This window comes from Durio zibethinus, chromosome 5 (genome assembly GCF_047325235.1).
Source record: "Durio zibethinus cultivar Kanyao isolate XHJ-2024 chromosome 5, ASM4732523v1, whole genome shotgun sequence".
Lineage (NCBI taxonomy): Eukaryota > Viridiplantae > Streptophyta > Magnoliopsida > Malvales > Malvaceae > Durio > Durio zibethinus.
Window position 1 is genome coordinate 34,448,833 of NC_143166.1, and position 9,020 is coordinate 34,457,852.

The 9,020-nt window shown below is 34.6% G+C and overlaps 1 pseudogene; it reads left to right on the top strand.

Annotated features, from left to right (window-relative positions):
• The first annotated feature begins 3,268 nt into the window (after positions 1-3,268).
• LOC149518980 (zinc-finger homeodomain protein 8-like) lies at positions 3,269-4,562 on the top strand (annotated as a pseudogene).
• Positions 4,563-9,020: the final 4,458 nt, after the last annotated feature.

A 9,020-nucleotide genomic window follows, 5' to 3' on the forward strand; every position in this document is an offset into this window, starting at 1 on the left:
ATTTATGAAGTTTTTTTTATTAAAAACTATTAAATAAAATTTAAAATAAAAATTTAAAATTGATATATTAAAAAATTTCGTTATATAAATCAAGTATGCAAATTTAAAAAATTTTAATAAATTTTGATATATTTTTTTATAAATATTTTTAATAAAAATGTTGACAAAAATTTTAATGTTAAATAAGTATTAATTAAATTTAAATTATAAATAATATTTTTAATGCTTTTTTACATATTATCAATATTCACATTAAATTTCATCAATCTGTTGATTTGAATTTTTTTTATTAAAGTTTTTATTAAATCATTTCAAAAAAAAAAATTTCACAAACTAAAAACTTCACTTAAAATTTTTCATTTATGTTTTGTCCAAAATGATAAAGACTTTAATTTGTAAACCAAGCAAAAAGACCCTTAATTCAGTCAAAATTATATTTTGATATTATAAATAATAATAACATAATAAAATTTTTAAAATGCATCTGAAAAATTTTATATAATACAACTAGAAACAGCTCAAACATAACTTTAGACATGTTTGATTTTTAAAGACACTTTTTCTGTGATTTTCTTATCTTATCCACTTATCACTTTCCAACATTATAATTCTTTGATTGTGGGAAAAAAAAACTGATATTTTAACTTATACAAAATATAAAGAAGAAAGTTACCACCAAAAAGATTAGTGCCGAAAGCTCTCAAAATTGTCTCTTTTTTTTCTCTCTCTCTCTCAAATCTCTAGTAGTTATAAAGATTAATTATCAAGATGTTCAGTAAATTGAAAGCCTTAATTGGCTGAGGTACTTTTCATGTTCTTTCTTTTGAAGTCTTACCAAGATTTTCATGAACAACTTTTTATGTGATCAATAAATTTTGTTGCATTAAGATTGAGCCAAAAAAAAAAAAAAAACTAGCCTGATTTATATAATATATCTTTCATTCTTTGTAAAACAAGATACACATTATAAAATTAATTTATCAAACAAAAATGAAAACTATTTGTTATATCAAAACACAAAGTAGAAGTTATGGTTGAGAAATTCGGTAATGAATTATTAAAAAAATTTTAAAAATTTACATTTGAGTAAGTGGTGAATGTGCCATTCGCAAGATTCAAAGTGATGGGTCTTCGAACTGTAAGCAGCACCGCAAGGGAATATCAAGCTGCTCGCTCTACAGTATTTTATGATTCAAGTTTTTAATTATTTAATTATATATATATATATATATATATATATTAAAAGAAGACAGCAGTTTAAGCGCGTAAAAGGTATAATTATTGAAATTTGAATTTTATGTTTGTTAAATATTTTTTTTAAACTGTTTGAATGTAATTGATTTTCATAAAAATTTAAGAAAAATTTGATTTTAATGTATTTAGTATTAAATTTTAAATTTTTTTATAAAATTAAAGTGTCATATTTTTAATATAAAAACTTATAAAAATAATTTTAAAGTATAAAAGATAAGAATTTTAAATATTAAAAAATAATTTTATAACATTCTAAAAAAATAAACAAAGAAAAAAATGGTAGAAGTATATGTTAAAGTAATTACATAAATTAAATAAATTAAATTATGAACTTTCAACTCTTAGTAATTAAGTACATTAATTTAAGAACTTGTTTGTTTATTTATTTTTAAATAATAATAATAATATTAATAAAAGAAACCGAACGTTTGTTTGTGCAAAAACGTGACAGGTTTAGTTGAAGTACGAAATACAGGGCCGCATCCTTTGGGTTGTCCTTTTTTCTTTAAGATAATGTCAGGTCATAAGTTTAGGGTTGTTGTGAGGCATTAAGTTCAGGCTTTTCTCGAAGAATACCGGAAGATTTTAAGCTTTTCTCGCCGAGCTTATTGCAAAATCCTTCACTTAACTAATTAATTAATTAATTAAACAATTAATTTCGCTAGAAAAAAAATAAACAATTCAATCGTGACCCACTTCCTATAATAGAAATGTTTGGTTGTGGGAAGACAACAATCCCTGATAGTAATAATGGGTTGCAATTATATTGAAATTTTTTAAATTATAATATTTTATGAGATTCAAATATATAAATCATTCGATAATATTAATTATTGGATTGTCGGCCGAATATATTGTTCGGCAATAAATACATGCATGAAACCTTTTTATAATGCAATCAACATTACTTTTAATTTTTAATTATCAGTTTAGTCATCAGCTGAGTGTTTAGACTGATCACAGTCTTTTTTGGGGAGAAACTGACATGCCATTAATTTTATTATTATAGTACATACTAGTACAGCTACCTCATGCATATATAATTGTCTTCTAAAACAAGTTATGAAACCCCATTTTTTAATAAGAAAATTGAACTTAAGTCTAGGACTTTCTTTGTCAGATGTTTGTCTAGTTCAAAACTTTTCTTTTTTGGATTGAAAAAACGAAAAGTTGCATGTTTTGCGAGAGCTTACAAACGGCTGAACTTTGTTGTGTGAGTAGGCCCAACTGAATTCAAAATAATATTCAAAGCTTAGCGAGTCAAACACACAAGGAATCAAATAAATTTAAATTTAAAGTTAATATACAAATAAAAATTTTCAAGCTCGAAATCCATATAAGGAATTGAAACTCTCCATAATTATCAAACGACACTAGCTAGCAATGGAAGTTGTAAAGCAACATATCTAATTGAAAAAATATAAAGTTTCTATTTACAATTCAATGTCAAACAATAACTATTATTTCTTCAAAAAATGCATTTTTCAAAATGATGCCAAACAAATACCATATATCAGCCTCATCGTCATGATAAAGAAAAATTAGAAGAAAAATGTTAAAAAGGACCATAAAAAGTCTGGGCTTGACAAACACACACATATAGTTGTTAGGGTGAACCAGTGGCCCGTATTCGGTATTCCTCATAGTTCATATATGGTTTTGCCAAACCCAAATTTGTTATCGGACTCAGTTTGCTGGAGAAGAAGCCCATCAATTTGTGGGTTTATTTTCGACGAGTCGGCTTGAGTTAGCTATAGCTTCAGGCTTGTAGTCAGAAACTGGACAGGAGACTGGGGCCTCGCAACTCAGGCAAGCAAATTGTAAGGCCCAAACATAACTTGCACGTTTTGGATCAGTGATCAAAAGTAATTCAAACTAGAGACTTCATTTTATCGCAGTCCAAGCTCCCATAATATAATTAGGTCCTAGTTCATTACGTACTTGGTGAATAAACCCTCAAAGGACACTGCTATATACACGGGCCATATAGGCTTTTACCTTTCCAGAACCGGATATGGCAACTGCGCTCCTTCGTGCATATATAAATACAAGACAGCTTTTTCGTGTATGTGGTATGGATTCAAGGAGTCGTGGACATGTTTCACGATTGCTAACCCTGGAAGAAGTTTCATCAACACTTCCATTCTCTCATTTAATTAACTTAAATTTTAATGTCCGATACCTGATTGGCATAGCATAATCGAAACCAGATTTCCAAGTTATATGTTGTAGGAGACGGATTTGGATCTACCAGCCACAGTGCGTCGATTCAACCGAATTTGAGCTTGCATGGCTGCAGCTTAGTTAAACAAGAGGAGTAAATTTTAGAATGTCTTTAATTTAACTCCAGGAAAGTGGGATACAGGTTTTCTTTTGTCGTTTGTTTGAGAGATGATGTGATAATCACACAAAAAGATGTGTTTACAAAGTATAATGCAGAAAGATCCAACGCAAAAGAGAACACCTTAATTACCATTACTTATTTCAGGACGCGTTTGAACTCAAACATGCAAACCTGTCAATCATCCAACTTAATCACCTTCCAACTAGCGATTCCCATGATGCAATTCTCACCAAATTTAAGAGCCGTTTCACTTGCCTAGCTATCACACGACCCGTGCTGATTATCACCTCTCTCACTGTCTCAGGCAATCATTAAAACACGAGAAAAAAGCAATGGTGAGATCAAAGTTGAGGCTGCAGTAGAGGTTGAACTCATTTCGGTCCAAAGATGCTGCAGCCTTGTGCCAGATCAGAGTATTGAGAGAATCTGCAGGTACAAAGAATGCAGGCTCAACCATGCGGCTTCCTTTGGCCGATATGCTTTTGATGGTTGTGGTGAGTTCGTTTGTTGCAATGACGACGTATTCATGTGTGCTGCATGCGGCTGTCATCGCAGCTTCCACCTCAAAGAGCCCCCTAACAACTACAACAACGTTACTGCTCAACCTCCGCCACAACGAATGCCGCCTCAAAGACCATTGGTGGCACCCCTGCCTTTAGCATCCCACAATGGACTCACTGTTGAGACTTCTTTATTCAATAAGGACGGAAATATTGATGCAGGGTCCGAAACACAGAGTGGAACAGAGATTGAATAGCAAAAAAACACGAAGAAGATAGCAAAATGAACTAAGCTTACGATGGAGCAAAAGAAAAAAATGATGCGGTTTGCTGATAAGTTAGGATGGATGACCCCGAGGCACGATGATGCTGAGGTACAACAGTTTTGCGAGGAATTTGGAATTACAAAGCGAGTGTTCATCGTTTGGCTGAACAACAACAGGCGTCGGAAGGATTCTATGTGATCAGATGAACTTCCAAGCGCGCTTATGCATGTGTCTGAAAATAATATATGAGAGCTCACGTTCAAATTAGGGTTTCCGAAAATAGAATTTCGAAAGTTTTTAAAGACTTTCGAACATCTATTTTCAAAAATTTTTAAGAAATTTTAGATATTTATTTTTAGAAATTTTAAAATTTTTGTAAATCTATTTTAGAAAGGGGTGTAAAAATAAAAAAATAATTAATTAATAGGTATTTAAATAATTTTATTAAAAGTTAAATTTGTAATATAATTTTCTGAGTGTATTTAAAAAAAGTTGGGGTGCAAATAAAGGTCGCAAAACGGGCCTAACGGTTAGGCATGGCATGGCTCGGTGTTTGGCACGGCACTATTATGGGCCTAGCAGACCCAACACATAAAAAAGGGCCATGCTAGCCATGGTTTTAATTGAAAAATCCTTAGCCCAATACATCCCCGGAGTCGAAATGCCCGGTCTCGTGGCTGAAGCGACTAGTTCGGGCCATGCCGCCGCCGCCATAGCTCGTGACTCCGCTGCTGTGTTCGCCTGGAAAGTTGGCACTCTCCAGGACGATTGGTGGTGTACTGAGAGAGCCCTTGATTGGCGTTCCTCTCGTGGACCTTGTTAAAGTTGGTTATCCACTGTAGTCTTATATTCAGGGCTTTCCACCTACTGTCTCATGGCTTGTTGAGCAGAGGTCGGCCCACTTCGCCATCGCCATAGCTCTTGACTCCGCTGCTGTGTTCGCCTGGAAAGGTGAGACTCTTCAGGAATACTGGTGGTGTATTGAAAGAGCCCTTGATTGGGGTTCCTGTGGTGGACCTTGTTAAAGTGGGTTATCCACTGTAGTCTTATATTCCGGTTGGGCTTTCCACCAACTGTCCGGTCTCATGGCTTGTAGAGCCGAGTTCGGCCCACTTCGCCTCCGCCATAGCTCGAGTCCACTGCTGTGTTCGCCTGGAAAGGTGAGACTCTCCAGGAATACTGGTGGTGTAGTGAGAGAGCCCTTGATTGGGTTCCTCTGGTGGACCTTGTTAAAGTGGGTTATCCACTGAAGTCTTATATTCGGGGCTTCCACCTACTGTCCGGTCTCATGGCTTGTAGAACAGAGTTTGGCCCACTTCGCCGCCGCGATAGCTCTTGACTCCGCTACTGTGTTCGCCTGGAAAGGTGAGACTCTCCAGGAATACTGGTGGTGTACTGAGAGAGCCCTTGATTAGGGTTCCTGTGGTGGACCTTGTTAAAGTGGTTTATCTACAGTAGACTTATATTCAGCTTGGGCTTTCGATCTACTGTCCGGTCTCATGGCTTGTAGAGCCGAGTTCGGCCCACTTCGCCGCCGCCATAGCTCGAGTCCGCTGCTGTGTTCGCTTGAAAAGGTAAGACTCTGCAGAAATACTGGTGGTGTACTGAGAGAGCCCTTGATTGGGGTTCCTGTGGTGGACCTTGTTAAAGTGGTTATGCACTGTAGTTGAATACTTAAAATGATATTAGAATTAATAATAGAATACTTAAAGTTATGTTTGTTTGTTTATGTTTTTTTTTTAAATAATAATAATAATAATAATAATAAAAGAAACCGAACGTTTGTTTGTTCATAAACGTGAAAGGTTTAGTTGAAGTATGAGATATGGGGCCGCATCTTTTGGGTTGTCTTTTTTTTTTAACATAAAGTCTAGTCATAAGTTTAGGGTTGTTGTGGTGCATCAAGTTTAGGCTTTTCTCGGAGAATGTCGGAAGATTTTAAGCTTTTCTCGCCGAACGGCTCAAACGTAACTTTAGACATGTTTGATTTTTAAGAAAACACTCGTTTCTTAAATATTTTTCCAACATTATAATTTTCTTTCATTGCGCGACAAAAAGAAAAACAAAAAAAAAAAAAACTGATATATTTTAAACTTGTACAAAATATAATGAAGAAAGTTGGCAGCTATGAGCTGGCTGTTGACCTCTGGCCAAAAAGAAAAACATTTTGGACAGGGGATTTGGTCGTAATTCAAAGAAAATTTTTAATTCCTATAGCCAAACATTCAAGCTATCTCAAACTCTCAGTCTCTCAAGATAGCGAGAAGCAATCGTGCGTATGCTTACGTGCAAGGCACATGCACAACCAAAAGAACTTGTCGTGCCGGCTCATAGTATGCAAACTATATCTATAAAAATGCATAAGACCCTTGTCATTGATCATCTACCTTCACTACCAAAAAGATTAGTGCTAAAAGCTCTCAAAATCATCTTTTCTTTCTCTCTCTCTCTCAAATCTCTAATAGTTAAAATTACCAAAACATTTTAGCTCGCTCCCATGGCACCAATCTGTGAAACTCCCCTTAACAATTTCGTGAGGGGTGGCTGGAGGATTAGCGGTGGGGCAAGTCTCCTTCGCCTTTCTGATGCTCTTGAGAGTTAAAGATGGAGAAAGGGTGCGCGACTTCCAGTGCAGGGTTTCGAATGGAGACATGACGATTCGAGGAAGGCAACGGGAGGAATTTATTAGGAGCCATGAACATATGGTTGGTGCTATCATAGCCCTTTACGATAACTCTGATGCTGAATACAAAATTGAAGTGAGATAGAGATTAAACAACATTGCTGTTGCTGGTAGTAGTCCATACTTGCTGCTTCTTTAAGTATTTATAGGAATAGTACAGCTGGATTACTGGCACTAATTCGGCCTAAATAAAATAAAATTGCTAGCTAGCCCGGTGGTGAAATATATAGTAACTATAGCCAACCTCTCTCTCTTATGCATCATTTAGATAACTATTTTTAGCCAGGATGAATAAAGCAGCAGTATCAAGTGGCAACAGTTTGTGTAAAAGGATGTGTGCTAGGAATTAAGAAGCTATCTGCTTTAATTTGTTACTCTTTTTTTCTTGAAAAAAATAAAAGAAAATGTTCTTGTATCTTTAAAGCTTGTTAATTTATTCATAACATTTCTAGCTAATTGAAATAATATAATGCTTCTATAATTATATTTACAATTGAATATCATGTAATAATTTTTTTTTTCCGAACATGCATGGTCAAAGCCTTACACTTTTTTTTTTTTGAATTAATAAGCCTCACAAATTTGAATCAAGTGTGTGTTTATATATTATTCTTTTGTGCAATTTGCAAATAATATTTCAAACTTCAAATTGAAAGTAGCAAGTAATTTTAATGGTTAGGAACTATTAAATTAAAATTTTAAATCAAGTTGGTGCTAATCATCTCATAATACGAAATTAACATATATAATGTTGAATTTAAAACCTCCAAATCTCAAACTTTAAGCCTTTAAATTACAGCTAGCCCTAATTCTTAGTCCTCATGATCCCATGCACCGTTAGAAGTCAGACCAAATTTGTAAGTTTCGTTAATGATTTATCATTGAGAGATAAAATGTGCAATCATTTTCTGATTCCTCAATATTCACTGTTTTTTTTTTTTTTTAATTTACAATCAAGTTGGTATAATTTTTTAATTAATTTAGTTCGTAAGACGTATTTAAATTTTTATTGTTTACTCTGACGTATGTTTAGTTAATTAAAACTTTGTATTTTGAAACATAAAAAAAATATAAAGAAATAGAATTATATATTGCGGCTAAGGTCCAACTCACTCACTCACCCAAAGCAGTGTCATTGAGTGAAAGAGCGAGCAAATCACACGTGCCTTGCACGCAGCCGCACTACAAAACCTTGAAATGGTCAGGGAGCCATGGACCACTTTCGTTTCTCCAAACTGTCAGTGTCGGCTTATTGCAAAATCCTTTCTGATGCCTTCTTGGTTTCTCTTCCTTTCAATTTGTCATTTTTTTATGGCACTTTTAATAATTTTTCTAGAGATTATCATGTCAGTAAAATTTTTTGTTACATTTTCTATCATCTTTTCATAATAGGGAGGTTTTAAAGTGCTAACAAACAGCACTGTGGTCTCTTTCTCTGTCAGTGGAGGTTATACCTGTGAAGCTATATCTCTCCATCTCTGAGCATATTCTTTAAAAGACTCGTTTGACTTTTTCTCCAGATTCTGCAAAGACAAACGATCTGGGGCCAAATCGATAATGTGTCGATATTGACTGATGAAGTCATGAGCCATATCGCTCCAAGAGCGAATGTGGGTCCTATCCAACTGAACATCCCACCTGGCAGCAGAGCCAGTAAGACTATCCTGGAAAACATGCATCAAGAGTTTTTCATCATGTGCATGAGCTGCCATCTTTCTGCAATACATGGTGATGCGGGTTTTGGGGCACTTTGTACCGTCATATTTTTTAAACTTCGGTACTTTGAACTTATAGGGGATAACCACATCAGGAACTAGGCAGAGCCTAGCAGCATCAACTGACCCATAACAGCTAAATCCTTCCACAGCCCGTAGCCTCTGCTCTAGCATGCTAATTTTAGAGCTTTCCTCAGCTTCCACCCTTATCTTTTCCTTCTCCTTCTCTTCTAGATCAGGAATTGGTTCTGCTGCCTT